The following is a 21,930-nucleotide window of genomic DNA, read 5'->3' as shown; positions in this document are numbered from 1 at the left end:
TAAGGTTAGCAACAAGTACAGTGATATGATTCAGTTGAAGTCAGAATTAAGAGAGAGAATATTTTTTCAACATTTCTAAACATAATAGTTTGAATAACTCATTTATAATAACTGATTTATTTTATCTTTGCCATGATGACAGTAAATAATATTTGACTAGATATTTTTCAAGACACTTCTGTACAGCTTAAAGTGACATTTAAAGGCTTAACTAGGCTAATTAGGTTAACTAGGCAGGTTAGGGTAATTAGGCAAGTTATTGTATAACAGTGTGTGGCGAGGGGGCGTGGCCGAGAGCCGTGGGAATGGAATGAGGCCGCGTGTAAGTGGATGCACCTGTGGTGCGCACCGGTCTCGAATTCCACGGAAGGAGCTCTGGACTATAAGAGGAGGAACGATGGCAGAGGAAGCCGAGAGAGGACCAGGCCCGGGCATATTGTTTTACTTTTGTTTTCAGTTTTGACCTTAAATCCGTTTGTTTTGGTTTAGATGGCAGTCTCCGTGAGGAGCTGCCGTTCATATTATAAATAAATATTTTAAAAACTGAAAACAAAAGTAAAACAATATGCCCGGGCCCGGTCCTCTCTCGGCTTCCTCTGCCATCGTTCCTCCTCTTATGGTCCAGAGCTCCTTCCGTGGGATTCGAGACTGGTGCGCACCACAGGTGCATCAACTTACACGCGGCCTCATTCTGTTCCCACGGCTCTCGGCCACGACCCCTCGCCACATAGTGGTTTGATCTGTAGACTATCAAATAAAAATTTTACTTAAAGGGGCTAATAATTTTGACCTAAATTGAGTTTTAAAACATTAAAAACTGCTTGTAGTCTAGCCGAAGTTAAAACAAATAAGACTTTCTCCAGAAGAAAAATATTATTAGACATACTGTGAAAATGTCCTTGCTCTGTTAAACATCATTTGGGAAATAGTTTTTAAAATTTTAAAGAAGTCAAACGGGGGCTAATAATTCTGACTTCAACTGTATGTAAGTGGTAAAGTGTAAACAGTGTCAATACAGATATGTAGAAATTCTTTACAGCTATAAGTACATGCAATTATTTGTCAAGTGCAATGTTAATACATATGAGCAATTCCAGTGTTATGGATGTGACATTTGCAGTAAAATCTCAAAACATGTATTGACAGAGAAAGTATATATTAGTATATATATATATATTTAAACTATTAACCACAGAATTATGAGAGAAGAAAAATATCAATTTGTAAACATTTTTTATATTTTAAATGAGGAAAATAAACATGAGTTACGGATGTGACCAAACTGCCACTTGTGTGACTTTGGTAAATCAAATATAATTGTTTGAAAACACTGACAGAGACATTTTTGAGTATTTTTAAAGCATTGTAAAATACAAGCCTACACAAAAAACACAGAAAAAGTTTTGCTATTTTGGCAAAAAACTTTTTTTTTCGTGGCAAGGTTGACATTTGCATGGAATTGCTCATACATATCTACAGAACAACTGCATTGCATCACATTATTTAACATTACATGCTACTGAAAAGTAGTTCAGGAGGCTAAATAAAAACAGATAAATAGACAATAAAAGTGCATCTAATTCCTGTTTCATGAGGGAAGGTTTACCGAAGCTTTCTTATGTTATTAATGTTAACATGATCATTTTGCACAACTTAAATTTAAAATGCTCATTAAAGATACAATAAAAATGAATCCAGTTTAGATTTGAAATTAAACCTAATTAGGGAATACTTTAGGAATGAAAGATTTAGAAAAAAGGACTAAAGAATATATATAAGTTGCCAGTAAGGTTAGCTTAACTCATAAATTAAAATGAATATATATTTTTACAAAAAAAAAAAAAAAAAAAAACTCAGCCAAATTACTACAACATTATAACTAAAAAAAGCATATAACAATAAAAAAAATAAAAATAATTCAAACTATTAAAAACTACATAGTTGCTCAGTGATCCTAAAGTAATATATTACAAACATGAACAATTTCTAATGTGCATGTGAAGTGTCCAGTAGGGGTGCTCATTGTCTTCATTCATTTACATGAGATGATGCTCTGTACTTAAACATTTCTAAAAACATGGAGAGAGAATAACTAGAGCTGCTCATAACAGCAGATCTGGCTTTGGCAGGCTTAGACGTTTGTTCTGCTCTATTAAATGATCTATTGATTATTAACAAGCTGACACAGTCACATGGTCTCCAAGATAATAACTTTCTGCACACTATTACGTAATTTCACTGAAACTACATAATAGGGCTTATACATTAAATGTGGGTCATCTCTCATTTATGGGAAATCTGAAAAAAATTCTGCACAATATTAAGAAAACCCATGCATTTTGGAAATAGAAAGGAAAAATACAAAATATGTTATTCAATATATATAGTTAATAAATTTGTCAAATAAAACAAAATTGTAAATGTATTTAATGCCAAATCATCATCAACAGTCATTTCAGTGTCCATCTCTGCCTGATTTCAGAGCTCCAATACTAAGGAAATGACCTAACAGTAGTAAATTATCTAGATTAAATCAGAAACACATAAAGTGCCCACCAGTGATTGACGAAGCTTTATTAGCAATAAAAGCGTAATTTGCATAAGGTCCATTGAAGATCCAGAGGTCAGAGATGTCAAACCATGTCGTTTCTAAGATGTTTATCCAGATCTTTGAAACAGTGGGGCAGGGAGGAAACACTGCCTATAGTGTTATTCTAGTTATCAACACTAACTTGCACTTTCACGACTAAATGGTTCCACAAAGAAGAACATTTTTATTGCACAAAAGTTCCTTAAAGAGATAATTCACCCAAAACTGGAAATTCTGTCATCCTTTACTTGTTTCAGACCTGTTTGACTTTCTTCTCCTGAACACATGATATTGTGAACCACTGACTTTCATAGTATTTAAGGGGGATTTTAAGAAAGTTCTGCATTTAACAATAATCTTTTGTAACCATTGTTTGTAAAGAGGTTTCAAAGCTGTAACTTAATAAAAGGTCCTATACAATCTTAAAAGGAATGTTTCAAATGTGTTTTTTGCATGATGCCAAAGAAACATTTTTGCATCCTCAAAAAAAAAAAATGTTCAGCAAAGGTTATTAACTGTAAAAATCATTTACGTGACTTCACTTTTTCCTCATTTTTTTTTTTGTTACAGCCTTTTCCAAAATGGATTAAGTTAATTTATTTCCCTAAAATTCTACAAACAATATCCCATAATGACAATACGAAAAAAGATATTTGTGAAAGAATTTGTAAAATTGTACATAACATGTGCATAAGTATTATAAGTATTTGCCATGAAGCTCTGGTACACTTTGTTTTCACTAATCATTCTTGAAATGTTTCAGCAGCTTAATTGGAGTTCACCTGTGGTAAATTCAGTTAATTGGACATAATTGGAAAAGGCATACACCTGACTATATAAGGTCCCAGGGTTGACAGTGCATGTGAAAGTACAAAACATGAAGACAAAGGAAGGCACAAGGTTGGGGAAGGTTACAGAAAAATTTCTGCTGCTCTGAAAGCTCAAATGAGCACAGTGGCCCCCGTCATCCATAAGTGAAAGATGTTTGGGACCACCAGGACTCTTCCTAAAGCTGGCCGGCCATCTAAGCTGAGTGATCGGGGAGAAAGGCCTAAGTCAGGAAGGTGATCAATAACCCGATGGTCACTCTGTCTGAGCTTCATCGTTCTTCTGTGGAGAGAGGACAACCACAAAAGGACAACCATCTGTGCAGCAATCCACCAATCAGGCCTGTTTTGGCCATGGAAGCCACTTCGAACCTGGAATTTGCCAAAAGGCATCTGAACCCAGCCGGCACACGACCGACCTTCAACGTTGAAATATGGTTGAAATAAGGTCAGATGTGTTTTGAACGTTGAAATAATGTTGATAGAACGTTTAATGTTGAACGGTTGAAAAACAGCCTGCATATGACAAGGCTTCAACGTTGAAATGTGGTTGAAAATACGTCAGTTGTTGCTTTAATGTTGAAACAATGTTGAATGATAAATGGTTGAAAAAAGTTACAGAAATCCTTGTACAAATCAACGTTGACATTTTTTTATCATGGTCTGTATGTTGAATTAACGTCATGGCTTCACCCAATATTCAACATGTTTGGTTACCATGGTATCGGAGGACTCGGCGCACGCGGCCACGCGCAGCGCTTCACTTCACTTAATTACGAACACCTGACCTGCAGTGCAGCAGAATTCAGAGGTAAGCGTGTTTTTAGATGCTTTAATGTTTTATTTACCCCCCGATTTTGTTTTACACACATCTTAAATGTGACTTGGTGTAGTGTTTCGAATTTTGAAGCATTTAAAACTTTCCAGTTTGTTTTTAGTCTTGTTTGCGCTCCGGTGACGCAGCTAACCTCGAGGTAATGTCACATGTTTAACGTTAGTCTAAATGAGCGTTTTTATGGCAAATTCAAAGCGATAAACTCCAAACGCAGTTTAAAGTTACTGAGCAACGTTATAAAACAATATCCATTTTATACGCTGTATTATTAGTGTTATTATTACAAAGTGAACTGCTGTCGTTTCACTGTTGTTGTTGTTTTTGCTTTTAGACATGTAACGTTAACTTACTCCAGAGACGCACTAACTTGCACAGCATTGAATGGAAAAGGCTTTGTCCATGTAAGTTTACTTTACCTTTAACTAAGCTATCTGTTAAATCTTCTTAGTGCTTTGGTTAACCAAAAGCATGGTGATATTCTCTTTCTAATATGTTTGTTTATTGATTGTTAGGCTATGTTGTGATATTATATTGTTATATTGATATTATTATTGTGAAATCATGTTGTGATGTTATACTATGTGACAGTGTTGGGGAACAAATATGTATTTAGTGAGAAATTAATGCTTAAATTACACTTTGTATAGTAGCAGATAAAAGGTGTAATGGGTTTTAACTTTCTGAGTTTTCTGGAAGGTCCAGTTGAGGGGCATCAAGAACACGCAGATAGCCTCCCTGGACAGACTGCAGTTCTGCTACTCCATGCCAAGGCTTTTGTATGGATGTCTTGACTACTACTGTGTTCTCTAAAGGTATTACTGGAGCAAAACAACAGCACCTGTTACAGTGAAATTTGTATTCAAAAAAATAGTGATACATGTGTAGCAGGTCCAGTACATGTGATGTCATTGAGAAGTTGTTTTTATTAAATGTCATTAAAACAAATAAATAAACATGCTATTTAAATAAATCTAAATATTAAAAACTTGAGGATTAAGATGACAAATGAAATGCATCATCTGTCTTGCGAAAAGGGTCTACTTAAGAATTCTGGTGTTTTCCAACTGAAAGGGATCGTTCACCCAAGAATGAAAATTTACTCACATTTTACTCCCCAAATGGTTTAAAACCATTGAGTTTATTTTGTTTAACACAAAAGAGGCTATTCTGAAAAAAAAAAAACTAAAAACCTGTAAACATTGACCTCCATAGTAGAGAAAAATACTATAGAAGTCAATGGTTAAATAGATTTGCAGCTTTCTTCAAAATATCTTCTTTTGTGTTCAATGTGGTCAGTAAATGATGACAGAATACAAATTTTGAACTATCCCTTTACTTCTCTGTCCTACATGCAGACTTTTGCAGAAGTGCTACTCCTTCTAGAGTTTTTCTCAACCATGTCTAAAAAGCTTTAAACAGCTTTTACAGTACATGTAATGGTTTACAACAACTTGTAATTATTAGATGTGTTGAATGTTTCATGATTCTTTACTGCAGCCTTGGTTAAAAAAAAAAAGAAGCAATTTTTTCGAGAATCTGAAATTTGAATTCTGGAAATGTTGGCACCAGTAGTGGCGAAGGGCTTCCTGACGTCATCACACCTAATTCTTCACTTCTCTTAGTTAGGAATATTCAGATGGATGAGTCAAAATTATTGAGTGTGGCGATATTATAGGACAAATTTGGATTCAATAAAAAATAAATATTTGAATTTCACTTTGTATAATAGCAGATACCAACTTAGTTGTAACCTCATATTTCATTTATTGCAGGTTTTCTGGAAGCTCCATTTGAGGGCATCAAGGACATACTGATGGCCTAAACCAGTGTCAGCCTTGACAGACAGACAGACATCTATTGCAGTTCTGCTACACAAGACCAAACTCTCTGCTTTTGTATGGATGTCTGACTAGTACGGTGTTCTCTAAAGGTATAACTGGAGCAAAACAATAGCATCCGTTACAGTGAAATTTGTGTTCATAAAAGATAGTGATATGTGTAACAGGTCCAGTACATTTGTCATAAAGGTTAAATCACAGTAAGTACTGTAAAAATAACTTGTTTGCCTTTGCCACAACAGGTCATGGTGTGTGCTTACTGCTCGTAGTAAACACACATGCTGATCTGATGCGGGAGAGATATACGCAAACACATTTGTATTTACTGTTTTGTTTTGCCTCACTAAAGTGTTGTTGGAGCTTGGTATGTTCACAGTTGAAATCACTGAAGTCACATGGAACGTTTTGACAATGTGTTTTGTGCCTTATCTTGACAATGACCATCTTGGGACCATTGCTGTCTGTAGAGGATGAGGAGCATTTAATCAAAAATATTTTAGTTTGTGTTCTGAAGATTAACAGGTCTCTGGGATGACACAAGTAATTAATAACAGAACCTATATGAACAGTTAATGTGACATGTAATAGTGAAATAGTGGTCCTACATTCACAAATGTGAGCCATTATTATAAGACCCATGTGAACATGCAATTTTTATGATACTAATAATAATGGAATAACAAATTGCTTTTACTGTTGTGTTTGTGAGAGAGAATCAAACCATATATTCTACACATTTTCTTGATGATTTACTGAAATATTTGTCTATGTTCCACTGTCACAGGTGCTCAGTTTTGCTGCAGTAATGCTAAACACAATAGATGTACTTTATACAAAAAAAAAAAACTACTAAATATTTAGCATGCAGACCTGCAAAGTGAAGGAGTAATGTCAGGTTTAGATTATAGCATGAGTTTTCACTATTGTGAAAGTGAAGCCATTCATTCACAATGAATTGGAATAGCAAACCTCATTATTGATTTTGTAGGAAACTCACCTGGTGTTTGAGAAATAAATATGTATTTAACTGCTAGACTGATATAGATGTTTTAGTGTTTTACACTTGATTCTTTGTCCCCAGTGCCATCTTTTACCTCAAGTGTTTCTCTCAACCTATAAAACCTCAAACAGATGTAATGTATTTCACTTGTGATTCTTAGTTGTGAGTGATGTTTTTTATTTTATTTTTTTACTGCAGCCACTTTAAAAATGGGTATTTTGTAAACAGAATTGAAGCGTAGTTTAGTTACTTAGTTTAATTTAGTTAGTATCTGTCTTTCTGAAGACAGTAACACTTTACAATAAGGTTGTATTAGTAAGTGTTAATGTATTTACTAACATGAACAAAGAGCAATGAAGCATCTTTCATATAAAGAAAGTACAGTTCATGTCAGCTCAGTGCATTATGTTAACAAGCACACATTTTGATTTTAATAGCATCGGGACATATTTCAATTAATTAAATGATTAATAAATGCTGTACAAGTATTTGTTCTTTGTTCATGTTAGTAAACATTAACTTTAATTCATGAAACCTAATTAAAAAGTGACTTTAATTGTATGCCTTTTTTCTGTATTTGAGTGTACAGCATGTATAGTAACCTGCATGGTTTTAATGAACTATGTATGCTGTAAATGTTGCTGTATATTTAGAATAATTGAAATAATGAGGTGTGTATTAAATAAATTGATACACAGACTAAGTTGTGTATTTGTGTCGTGTATTTTTTATTAGTAAAAATTTGTTTGCTATATTTATGGACTTTGCGTTGTATGTAGTTTCTATTTAACTTACGTTGAAATGTATGACGGTGAAACAACGTCACGGTATCAACGTTGATCCAATTTGCAAAATCGAAAGGTAATTCAACCTTCATTCAACGTCTACAAAACGACCACAATTCACCCATGAAGAAGGTAAGAGTGAAACAACGTTGTGATTTCAACGGTGAATCACCGGTGGTGGTCCGACGGTGAAACAACGTCACTATATAAACGTTGATCCAATTTGCAAAATCGAAAGGTAATTCAACGTTGATCCAACCATAGACCTGACGTTGATTCAACGTTGAATCACCGTTGAAATGCCGGCTGGGAAGGACTCTCAGATCATAAGAAGCAAAATTCTCTGGTCTGTTGGGACTAAACTTGAACTCTTTGGAGTAAATGGCAGGCGTTATGTTTGGAGAAAACCAGGCACCACTCATCTCCAGGCTAATACCATGTGTACAGTGATGCATGGTGGTGGCAGCATCATACTGCGGGGAGGATTTTCAGCAGCAACTGGAAGACTAGTCAGGACAGAGGGAAAGATTAATGCAGCAATGTACTGAGACATCCTGAATGAAAACCTGCTTCAGAGTGCTCTTGACCTCAGACTGGAGCGACGGTTTGTCTTCGAGTACAATGACCCAAGCTTGTGGCATCATATTCAAAAAGACTCGAGGCTGTAATTGCTGCCAAAGGTGCATCAACAAAGTATTGAGCAAAGGCTGTGATTAGGTACATGTGATTTTCAGGGTTTTTTATTTTTAATAAATTTGCAACAATTTAAAAAACATATTGTCATTATGGAGTATTGTGTGTAGAATTGAGGAAATAAATGAATTTAATATATTTTGAAATAAGGCTTTAACAGAAAAATGTAGAAAAAGTAAAGCACTACAAATACGTTTCTGATGCTCTGTGTAGAACAATAAATATTGACAAAAAATATATTTCAAATCACAGAGAACAAACGACAAATGGGGGAGTTGGAGAGATGATAAACAATAGAAATAAATAAAACAAAACAATCTGTTCTATTGGCCCAATTTCTACCCTAACTATCCAAACAGAAAAACATATCAATATTGAAAAGAAAATCTTCACGTCTCTGGCCTTACCCACACTATGATAACAAAAAACCAAAAGTACAGCAAGTGGAGCTCGTCCCTAACCTAGTTATGAGATGTAACTTAGTATTCATAAAATAAATAGCACTATATGAAGATAATTGACCAACAATAAAAATAAATCACTCTCACTCTTTTTAACACATTTCTAAACATAATATATTTAATATAAACTCATTTCTAATAACTGATTTATTTTATCTTTGCCATGATGACAGTAAATAATATTTATATTATTAGAAGTTTTTCTAATAATTTCTAAACCTAGACTTTACTAGGTTAATTAGGTAAACTAGGCAGGTTAGGGTAATTAGGCACAGTATGGTATAATGATGTTCTGTAGTCAAAAAGTATAGCTTAAAGGGACTAATAATTTTGACCTTAAATGGTTTTTAAAAACAAAAAAAAAAAAAACAGCTTTTATTCTAGCCAAAATAAAACAAATAAGATACTATCAGACATACTGTGAAAATTACTTGCTCTGTTAAACATCATTTAGGAAATATTTAAAAAGTAATAAAAATATTTTAAGGGTGGCTAATAATTTTGTAAAAAAAATCTGTATTTATAGTACAACTAAGTAAAAAGTAAAACTTGTCAGTAAAAGTCAGTAAAAGAATTGATAAAATGACCCCTTATATTATAACATCAGACTGAAAATTACATTTTTTTTTTCAATTCAAAAATAGTGTTTAAAAAAAAAGAGATTTTTATGTTGTCTTTTTGTCAACTATATGCCATTTTTGAAACAGGATGCACTAATAGTAATTCTTAATCAACAATTTCTCCATATCAGCATTTAAACATAACCAGATCGATCCAGTTTCATGATAGCTCGAGGTGTTATACCCTGACATGTTGCAACCAAATGTGGTTAAAAAACCTGCCCAACCATAATACTGAGGTGTCAGGTGACGTCCCGTTCACAGCACAGTTAGCGTTTCATTATTGCCACTCAATTAGACCTTCAAAACACTATTTATTGTATTGGAATGTGTGGAGCAGCCAGTTATTGTCTTTTAGGGCCTTGCTGTTGTATGTCAGGGAAGCTTATCATCGGATTCATTCAAGACAACTGGAATTTATACCGTCCACCCCAGGCTGTGTCTTCATCCTTTTGTTCACTCGTTCGCTAGTCCACAGCCCTCACGACACTGTAAATCTACAGTGTGGCTTTGAGGCTGCAGACGTACGACTTGACCTTGTAAAAGACTTTTGGTTGTTATTGTATTGCGCATTAAGTTCTTAAGGATGCTTTTGTTAAATATCTATTTAGTTGCAGCTCACACTTGAGCCCTGCAGCTCCAGAATGTGCATCTACATGCCCCTTTGTTTTGCAATATCAACAATACTCCGGGTAATCAATGGCTCGATTTTTTGTTTCTTTACAACAGGTCATGCCCGTACTTGAGTTCAGCTGAGTTCAGTATACACACGAGATGCATTTGTCAATGCACGGGGATTAGTTTAGGGTCTCCTGGCCATGCGCACGTGATCTGTCTGTTTCTTCATGTACCTGCTGGGTTTGTTGATAGACTTGTGCTGGTTTGTTTGTTCAGCAGGCCCTGTCCTGCTCTGGCACTCTGAGAACTGGCATGTACACACAGGCTGTAACCTTGCCTGGCACACAGGCTAACATTTCACTCTGGCCTGCAGGCGAAACCAAAAACTTACTTTTTGGGGCTGAAAAATGCAGATGTTTGCATTGCGGATGTCTTGTTTTTCCTCAAAGGGGATGAGATCCGTTGTTTTGTTGTTGCTTCATAAGAGGACACAAATGCTGACAGCAGACACATGAACAATTAGAAAATTACATTGCTGTTTGTAGTGTTGAGGAAAGTCATTAAATGCACCCCAAAAGTAACTAATTGTGTCACTTGGTTACTTCTTATGGAAATTTTTAAGTTATATTACATTTTATTTAATTTTGTGTTGCTTCTCCTTACCTGACTGAGGTTTGATCTCTTTCTGAACTTGCAGGTGATTTTTCACCTTTTTTTATAGAGAAACTTTGCATTTAACATACACCTTCATTTACCACACAAAAAAAAAATGTAGAATAAAATTATATTTTGAGAACTTTCTGAGCCTAGAGCTATACATGGTGTATTCATTCATTCATTCATTCATTCATTCATTCATTCATTCATTCATTCATTCATTCATTCATTCATTCATTCATTTTCTTTTCGGCTTAGTCCCATTATTAATCAGGGGTTCCCACAGCAGAATGATCCTCCAACTTTTCCAGCAAATCTTTACGCAGCGGATGCCCTTCCCGCTGCAACCCAACACTGGTAAAACCCCATACACACACATACACACATACAAAATGGACAATTTAGCTTATCCAATTCACCTATAGGGCATGTCTTTGGATTCGTGGGGGAAACCGGAGCACCCGGAGGAAACCCACACGAACACAGGGAGAACTTGCAAACTCCACACAGAAATGTCAACTAACCCAGCCGAGGCTCGAACCGGCGACCTTCTTGTAAACGTGCTACCCACTGCGCCACTGTGCAGCCTATACATGATGTATAAAGATTAATAAAAGCGTGTAAGGTAATGTGTTTGCTACTTTTTTATGTTTTGTGTTGTTAGTTAAAGGGGTGGTGCACTGGTTTGAAACTTTAGTTGATGAGTAATGTAGCTGTGTGAACATAAACAACATCTCTAAATGTAATATACTCAAAATTTAATGCAAAGGGAAAAATTTGCTTTTACAGAGTTAGCAAAGCCTACAGCGAGCGAAGTTTGGAGATAACAAAAAAATCCGTCTGGGTTTGTGAGATCACAGGAGCTTCCAATTGCGCACATTCACCACGTGCTCACACACCGCAGCAACAGGGTGTGGCCAGAGGTACTGTAACGTTATAGCAGAGAAAGCTAAAATGGCGTCTAAACGCTGCTATTTCAACAGAGCTTCTTCTGTTTTTGTATTTGGACTTCCAAAGGACACAACACAAAGAAACGTGCTTACAGTTTAATTTGAATTATTTTCCAGAGGATTATAAAAATATGTAGCTTGCATTTGACAAAGGAGAACTTCCAGAATTTTTCCCAGTTCAGTGCTGGATTCGGTTAAAACTCCTCCAACCGACGAAGCTGTAGATTGTGATCCACAACCTGTAAGTACTTTTATTTGTTAAAATTGATCTATTGCATGCACAGTTTCTAGTGTTAACTGTATGTTGTAGCGAGAATGTAAACAAGGATGTAAACAGAAAATGTGGTTTGGCACTGCTAACAATTTAACTACAAATTCATATTCATCAATCAAACCGCTGTAAACAACCTTAACCTTCAGCAGCACTGTAGTGTCTCTCTATGTGGCAGCTTTTCGTGCATTCTACATCTCAAATAACCAACTCGCAAAAGATATAAAAAGGTTTTTACACAAGCTTATACCAAATATACGTGAAAGACTCTTGTCAGATTTTATTTTAGAGAGCAGGCGTGAGGTTCAGCTGTGTACTCTTAATTTTTCTGTCTGATATAGGCAGCTAACACTACTAACAGCTACTCTGACTGGACTGTTTACACAGCGCAAAAGCACATGCTTGTAGGGGCGTGACGTGTAGCAGATCCACAAATCACAAAACATTATGTTAGCTGACCAATCCGAGCCTCTTGAGGGCGGGCCTTTCAGAGGAACTAGGAAATATGACATTTTTATTGTCATATTAATTTTTCATGTCGTTTTTATGTTAGCTGAGTAGCTGTATATAATCAAATAAGATGCATAAAAAAATGTGATTTTCTACAAGTGGAGCATGAGCACACAGTGCTTTGCATTTTATAAACAATTAAGCCTTAAAAATACACTGTGGACCCCCCCATTAAGTAAATTCAATGTCCATTGAGATAAAGATTGCAATAAAGCATAAGAGTACTAACATGAATTAATTTCTATTATGACAAAAACAGATTTGAAATGTTTAACAACAAAATGAACAGTAAGAAGATAAACAACATCCCCAAATAAAAAGAAATATTTGAGCTTTATACATTGAGTAAATTGCTTCACGTTGCCTTAACAAATGTGTAAATTGTTTCCCAAAAGAGAAAAAATCGTACTATATTACAAAACGTAGTTGCTTCTACAGTATACAGTGGCTGCTTCTGCTCAACAATAAAAGCAATAACCATATTAGTTTCGTCAAATTAATTGTTTTACCCGGAGAACATGAACTGATGTCAACCATTTTTTGTTAAGCTGGAGATGGTGAGAGCAGGTGTAGAGCTTTCTTGCAGTTGTCAAGAGTTTTACTTTTACATAATCTACACTTAACGTCAATCCACTTCTTTTCTTCGATGAGTTCAAAATTACAAGAATCCATTGCAAAAATGTAAGTCTACGGCCTGCTTCTTCTAAGTGAACTAGTCGAACCAGTTTATTAAATTGAGCGGAGTTGTCTTGAAACGGTTTGCATCTTCAGTAAGTACTAACATATCGGATACCCCCTCTGACTCGAAATAAACTAATTTTCTGTGTCATTCAGTTACTAGAACAGTACACTAACTTATCTGCTATGAAAAAGGAGACCTGATGATGACGATGAGTGTGAGCCGACTGTCTGTTCCCTCACAGCACACTCTCTCATTAGGTGCGCTGTGTAAGTTCTGCATTCACACTGATAACTCTAAAAATAATAAGTGCACTTTAAATACCTGGATGATGCACTTTTTTAACCGGTAATAAGAAGTGTGGACTGTTAGACACTTCACACATTCAACAACCGCAGCTTTTCTCAGGTAGTGGAAGAGGCAGAGATATCATGTTGGATAACTTTTTTTATTTTGGATTGTGAAAGCAAAATTCTTCTACAAGAGGAATTATACCGCCTTCTGATGGTGAATGTGGTTACACTCATGGCAGGTATTATTTGTTAGTTTGGTCATTTATTTCACTAATTTGGCAACTGACTCATTAGGGAAAAAGTTTTGAATTTCCGCTTATTACAATTAGTGTTTCATTTGGGACGACACTAAATATATATACTCTTCTGTTGAGCGTGTAAGTACATAAGTGCATAGTTCATACGTGCATAGTGTATAGTGTGCCATTTGGGATGCAGCTATTGAGCTTGTGATTCAACCTTTCATTGATTCATTATTTTTGTCAGCTTTTTCCCTTGATTAATTTGGGGTCGCCACAACATAATTAACTGGAAACTTATCCAGCTCATGTTTTACGCAGTGGATGCCCTTCCAGCTGTAACCTATCACTGGGAAACATCCACACACATACACTATGGACAATTTAGCTTACCCAATTCACCTATAGCACGTTTTTTAGTAAATCAGAGAACCCAAAGGAAACCTATGCAAACTCCACACAGAAATGCTAACTGACTCAGCCGGGGCTCGAACCCCCCTCCACATAGATTCCAAATAAATTTTACTAACAGTGTTAACTGACTGTTAATCTGATTGTAAATGTACACTATTTCAGTATACATAAAAATGTTTAGGACAAAAGCATCTTTCGAAAGCATATTCATGAAATCACTGTCAGAGTTTAGTTGAGCAGCTGACGTGAAATATGTCATCTTTATTTATTTGGTCATTTGTTTTGGTTCTGTGCAGCTGCCTTAAAGGGCTATCATGCAAAATCAACCTTTGGGAGCTGTATGAACAGACATATGTGTAGTATAGTGTGTACACAGCCATAATACAGTAAAAATACACCAATTGCTTTTTCAAACATGTTTAATCAGGATTCAAATCTCAGCAATTTTAAAGCCCGCCACACCGTGATGCAACAGTGTGGCTTTTTGTTGTCCACTCAATACATTGACAGACACCTTATTAACGAGTATTATAATGTCCACAAAACAAAATCTGCAAAGATACAGGGAGTAAAAGATCTGTTCCAACTATCTGTGATCAGCTGCACCCCAAGAAGAAGTATTACAAGATAAAAATGAACCAACTCATCTGCTTTTAAAGGCACAAGCACAAAACAGCTACAGTATCTGTGGAGTGTAATAAAGGAGCTTATGGGTGTTTTGAGCTGAAGACAAGAAGAAAAGAAACCATCTACTGAGATTTTAAAAAATGCAATTTAAATAAATTAACTCAGAAGGTTGAATTTATACAAATTGTATCCAAGTTTGACTTAAGTAAAAACACAGGATTTTTGTAGGTATATTTTTCAAATTAAAGGTAAATAGGCTAATCAAAGGAAATGATTCACCAGGAACAAAAAAAAAAAAAAGTTGAATAAGCTCTGCATTGATGTATGGTTTAGGACAATATTTGGTTGAGATATGACTATTTGAAAATCTAGGGCTCTTTTTTAAGGATATAGGCACAAGCTCATGGCACAAAAGCATTAAGGGCATGTCCAAATCCACTTTTGCTATTTTGAGGACGGACAAATGCTTTGCGCCACGGCACAGGGTATCGCTTATTCCCTTCATGCGTAATTGATGTGTTTTGAGCATAATGAGCATTAAACTAATCAGAGTCTCATCTCTCATTCCCTTTAAGGGTCAGATACATCGTGCCATAGCACTTTTGCTATTTACATAGTGGACTTTGTAAGTGGAAAAACTTTACTAGCTAGAAAACAGTTAAACAGACTTTCTGCAGTGTGATGATAAAGAACAAGCCTCCTTCATTCTGCTTCGTTACTTTGTCTTTAGTTTAAAAAAATAATATATTTTTTAACATTTTAATCCATTATTTTTTTTAATATGTAAAGATATTTGTGTGTTGCTGTGCATACTGTGTGTATTAAGCAATGTGTACGTGTTTTGGACCTGCATAGGCGCATAACGTGCTCTCTGTGGGACTTTAGACTAGCTTTCAGTTGGTCGATGGCACAGTCTATTTCAGTTCCTCAAAATAGCAATGCACCAACAATGCACCTTAACACACCTTATTTTTATATCAGAACACCCATGAGTCCACAAAGTGGAGCAAATGGATTTGCTTTTTAAACAATGTGGTGCAAAATGTGAAAATTAGGGTTGCGCTCATCTAAAAATAGCAACAAATCGAGCCAAACCCATCTTATTATGGCGGGTATATGATAAGGCCCCTAGAATCTGAGGTTGAAAAAATCTAAATAAAAAAATAACTAATTACAAAATCACCTTTAAAGTTTCCAAATTAATTCCTTTGCGTGCTTATAACTAATCAAAAATTCAGTTTCTTTACATATTTATTAAAGGAAATTTACGAAGTGTCTTCATGAAGGATAAGCTTTATAAATTCATCTAATGATTTTTTTCCCCAATATTTTGACTATCCCCACAAGTCTTTCTTTCTTTTTGTGAACATAATGAATTACGTTTGCCCCTAAACTCTTGCTTTGTGTCAAAACACTATTTTGACAAATATGAGCTGAGGGCTGTATCTCTGGAGTCCAGAGGCAGTGTTATGGCATTTGCCCTGGTGGTTAAACACACATACAGCAAGTGAGTGTATGACAGTGACCCTGCTCCCCTCTGCCCTCATTTTGCTCCGGGTGAAAGATGAGCCAGGATAAGACCCTTTTCATCCTTCATCCACAGGTTTGACACTTCTTTGTTAAACCCAATCCAAAACCTAAGCTAACTGAACTTGTAAATTAGGATGTTCAGGTTGCCTGAAGCAAAGCTGTACTTGTTTTAGAGCTTCCTCTTTTCTTCTGTCACTTAAACATTCAACATAATATAAGCTAGGTATAGTAAAAGGAACAAACACACTTCAGTCAACTCCAAAAATGTATATTTCACCAAAATGTCCAGCCTATATGTACACTAGAGGCAGTAAAATGCATATTTACATGCATATTATACAGTGAGTGGTGGATAAGAAATATTTTTCAACACTGTAAACAATTCTACTATACATTGTGAAAATATTTTTTTTTAACTTGTTTTTTTAAGTTATACAAGATTTAATTTGAATTTGTACAGTAAGTCAGCTTCAACTTAAACAGGTTAGGAAATAAAAAACGGCATAAAAACTGTCGTTTTTTTAACTGTTTCAACTTAAACAGATTTCAACCAAATGCTGTCCAATATGTTTGTTTGAATGAAAAACAATAATTATACATATAATATATACATAATAATATAACAGTTCACAGCATTGATTCCAGCATGAATAAACAATGCAATTACTGTTTTATAAATTAACTGTACTTCAATTTGTTATCTTTTATTTATTAATACTTTTTTTATTGCGCTTAAAAGGTATATGACAATATTTACATACATCTCTTATGCATGCAACCACACATGGTTTAACCAAACATGAACTGATTGGCAACAATCATAAATATTTTATGTGTATTAATATGTTAGTGTGCATGTGTGTGTAGTGCGTGTGTGCGCTTGTGTTTGTATAGTTATGACTCTGATCTTTTTTAATTTAAATTGTTGCGCTGTGCAAATAATGTTGCTCATTATTTTATATTTGTTGAAGCCTACAGTTCAATGTATTCAACCATTAAAATGGTACAGTCAATATGTTTGCCATGGCAAGTGATTGCGTCTTTGCTTGTATACTGTGCTAGTATGTTTGCATTGCGTTCTTTAAAGGCATCCTTGGGCATTAAAACTCGTATGACAAAATTATTTCTCTTAATGAGATAAAAACAGGAAAGATTTATGTCTTCATGTTATACTAATTTTGCACCATAGGGTCACTATTATTTTCATTGAAAGCACACCAAAGCAAATTTCAATTAATTAAATACAAATAAATATATAAACAGCTTTTTCACTTATATTTATGCCAATTATTTTAACCACAACTGTCTGTATGGCAAAAGAAAACATAGTTTGGCCTTAAAAAGGGCATTCTTACATGTGCTTATCATTTTCAAAGATTAGTCACATTTAAGAGACACACAGAACAAAATGGCAAAACTGAAAATTGAGGAAAAATAGATTGATTCATTCATTTTTCTTTAGCTTAGTCTTTTATTTATTAGGAGTTGCCACAGCGGAATGTTCCCTTGCTGCCCGCATCCATTACTGGGAAACACCCATTAACTCTCGCATTCACACACACACACACACTCATATACTGGCCAATTTTGTTTATCCAATTGACCTATACCTAATGTCTTTGGACTGTGGGGGAAACAGGGGCACCCGGAGGAAACTTACATGGACACAAGGAGAACATGCAAACTCCACACAGAAGTGCCAACTGGCCGAGCCAAGACTCGAACCAGTGACCTTCTTGATGTGAGCTTACCACTTAGCCACTGTGCTGCCCAAAAAAATACATATTAAATATATTAACTATGAATATATTACCATAGAAAATCTCTAGGAAAGCAGTCCCTACTACAATTTTTGATTGCCCCTGAGCCAAGCAAGCCTAGTACTGGGCATGTGGTACACTATCACTACCAAAACACAACTGTAAATGAACAATGTAGATATATTGCCAAATTACATGGCTTTTGGTCATTATTTTTAGACTAGAAACACAAAAAAGAGAAGCAACGTATGTCTTCACTGCTTTCCTAGTTATAAGAAGAGAAAAGTACCAGAAGATGCCTTAAGCTTTTAGCAAAGCACAGATTTTGAAAGAGCGCACAGATGGGGATGATGTAAGTGGCATCATCAGCACCATCAGTATAAATGACATGATGGGAACATTCCAATGTTTGTCAGTCACTGAAAGATGAAGTTAAAGAGAGACCTGAGAGCCCTGGCAATTGATCAGTTTCACTGCTGTCAGTAAGTGTATTTTTCTTCTGTTATGATAGATACAGCAATGAAGATGGATGTTGACAAGTTTTGGCATGTTTTTTTGTAGTGTTTCTTCTCTCTGTTCACTCAATATTTTGGAACACTAATACTCTTTGGGTGGAGGGGAAATCAAGTGATGTGTACCATGATGACTGAATGAAAATTATAACTGAAGGCTGCACAATGTGGCATCTAATCAGTGTTTTATTTTAGGAGTTGTTGTGTTGTGGTAAGACTAGCCTCAGGCAGCACCAGTATTTCACCAGGTGAATCATACATAAGACTTTTTGTGAAACCGAAAAAACGTACTTAAGCATACTTGACTGCAGTTTCTAGGTAAAATGAAAGCTAAGGGTAGTATGACACCAACAGCTTTTGTTCATTTTCATTCATTTATTAATTTTCCTTCAGCTTATCCCTTATTTGTCAAGGGTCGCCACAACGGAATGAACAAGCTGCAAACACACACACACACACACACACACACACACACACACACACACACTATGGCAATTTAGTTTCTCCAATTTACCTATACCACTTGTCTTTGGACTGTGGGGAAAACCAGAGCACCCGGAGGAAACCCATGCGAACATGGAAAGAACATGCAAGCTCCACACAGAAATGCCAACTAATATAGCCGGGACTCGAGCCAGCAACATTCTTGCTATGAGACGACAGTGCTAACTGCTGAGCCAATGTGTCTCTGGTACCTAATTACTATTTTATTTGATCAGTTGTTGTATTGTGGTAGGACCAGCCACATACAGCACCAGTATTTCATCAGGTGATTCAATTTGACATCATACACTGCCATACATGAATCAGTTTTGTGAAATCAAAACTCAAACAACATACACTTGACCGCAGTTTCGAGGTCAAATGAAAGCTAAGGGCAGTGTGACACCAGCAGCCTTTGTTCCTTTTCACACTAATGATATTTACAGAGAGATATTGTTGACAAATAAAGAATTGTTTTATGCAATTCTTTTTACTAAATATACACCACAATACTTAACCATCTTTGATTTGTAATAAAATATTTGCCTGACCTATCTGCCACTTGTCAATATGTCTATGCCATATCTCCTTTTGTACTATATTCTTGTGATGCAGAGCACTTGGGTTTGAATATATTGAAGCATGGTTCCACAAAACAGATCTAAAATCAAGATAAAACTATGTGGCTGTGATATGCTTTTGAAAACACTATTGTTGGGTCACTATTTTTTCTCAGAAAACCTTTCTAAAGGTGCTGTTGACTTGAAATGGTCACCAGATGCTGGTAAGAGATCCATATATGCAAAGAAAATAATATTAATTAATCAGTTTACAAATTAAGCAATGAGTAATAAAATTAAATGACACAGGAAAAAAACATTGAACACATGAAGAAAGGGAGGCGTAGAAAGGCAGGGAAAGCCCAGACTGCAGCTGAAATCTCTCAGTAGTTATTCACCAACCCTCCGCCCTTCGTCATTGCAAATAAATAGTAGCTGCTTCAATCCAACATCTACGTTAGCAGGAGGATGAAGATGAAACTAGGGTGGACATTTCAGCAAGACAATAATCCAAAACACAGCCAACGAAACTCTCAAATGCTTTGAGCTGTAGAATGGCGCAGGCAATCACCTGATTTGAATCCAATAGAAAATACAATAAAGATCAGATTTGGTAGATCAGACACACAGAACCATCAAGATTTTTACACTCTGTTGAAGTTTGTGAAAAACTCACATCTGAGCAATTCATGTTGTCTTTAAGTTGCCATCACCAAAAAGTCTTTTATATAAAGTATTAAATAAATTTCAGTATGTTTTGTTTAATTGTTATGTTTGTATTGTTTGTGTTTTTATCAAAATCTGGTTCAATTCCATGTCAACAGCTCCTTTAGAAATGTTATAAAAACATGATGTGTTCAATACTTCACCCCCACTGTGTGTGTCTTTATATATACACAGCTGAAGTCAGAATTTTTAGCCCCCCTGTTTATATTTTCCCCAACTTCATACTTTAATAACTCTTTTCTAATAACTGATTTATTTTATCTTTGCCATGATGACAGTAAATAATATTTTCCCAGATATTTTTAAGACACTTCTATACAGGTTAAAGTGACATTTAAAGCCTTAATTTGGTTAACTAGGCAGATTAGAGAAATTAGGCGTTATTTTGTAATGATAGTTTGTTCTGTAGATGAAAAATCAAAAAAAAAAAAAAAAAAAAAGCTTTAAGGGGCTAATCATTTTGACCTTAAAATGGTTTTTAAAAAATAAAAACAGCTTTTTTTATTCTAGCTGAAATACAACAAATAAAAGGAGACTCTTATCGTGTGATAAAAAATAGCTGGGTCTATTCTACGCAAGCTAATGACTTTCACCTGACCAGTGAGCCGTCTGCCAAAAAGTGCCCTTCTGAATCAAATCAGCAGGATGCCTGACTATAACTGCGGTTCGGCAGTTTCACTTTAACTCATAAACATTTCATTCATACCTACTTGACAAACTGGGGTATTAGACGCAAATAAGGAGTAAGGACTGGTGAAAGTGTTATGGAATTTAATAACGCACGCCAAATGGAAAAAAAAATAAAATATGGTGACAAGTCCTACATGACGCTAATTTTTTTACTTCAATGATGCCACTAATATATGGATACTCAACATGTCTTAATTTCATTTCTGTTTAGTTCAGTTATGACTTTAGTCGGAATAAGGTGATCAAAAATCGCTGTTTGGAGTTCATGTAGGCCTACAGATCAAAATTAATGTTTAACTGAATAAACAGTCAGTAAACACAAGAGCATCTTATTGAACATATTTTATTTCCATCACCAATTATCATAGTAAAACAGTTTCTCAAGCAATTTGTGATGCATTTTATAAACAGGAGATGAGCCCTTGGTCTAATGCGCCACCTGGCTTGAGAAACCCGTGCTCAATGACGTATTATTTGGGTAGCACACATATTCTGAATGCCTTCGACAGTATTCAAATGAGCCATCTGAATCTAGATAATGTAGATTATTCCAAGATTATACTAGATAAAAAAAAAAAATCTATGCCCACCTATAATATATGTGATGTTTGATCATATGTCCCACTTATAATAATTTTTTAAATTCTAAAATTTTGACCAAAATCATAATGATTTTTTTTTTGCACTCATTTGAATTATCAGCAGTAGCAGTGTAACAAATATATATCAACATCATCATCTGACATCATGTCCAGTTTTCAA

At 35.2% G+C, this 21,930-nt stretch overlaps 1 long non-coding RNA gene across 1 annotated transcript; it reads left to right on the top strand.

The window, feature by feature from the left end:
- The first annotated feature begins 4,165 nt into the window (after positions 1-4,165).
- Positions 4,166-7,793, top strand: LOC141377813 (uncharacterized). Its single transcript, XR_012390759.1, has 4 exons — positions 4,166-4,228; positions 4,584-4,653; positions 4,949-5,064; positions 6,025-7,793. It is a non-coding gene; the product is annotated as an uncharacterized lncRNA (long non-coding RNA).
- Positions 7,794-21,930: the final 14,137 nt, after the last annotated feature.

This window comes from Danio rerio, chromosome 15 (assembly GCF_049306965.1).
Source record: "Danio rerio strain Tuebingen ecotype United States chromosome 15, GRCz12tu, whole genome shotgun sequence".
NCBI lineage: Eukaryota > Metazoa > Chordata > Actinopteri > Cypriniformes > Danionidae > Danio > Danio rerio.
This window is presented reverse-complemented; position numbering and strand designations above follow the sequence as displayed.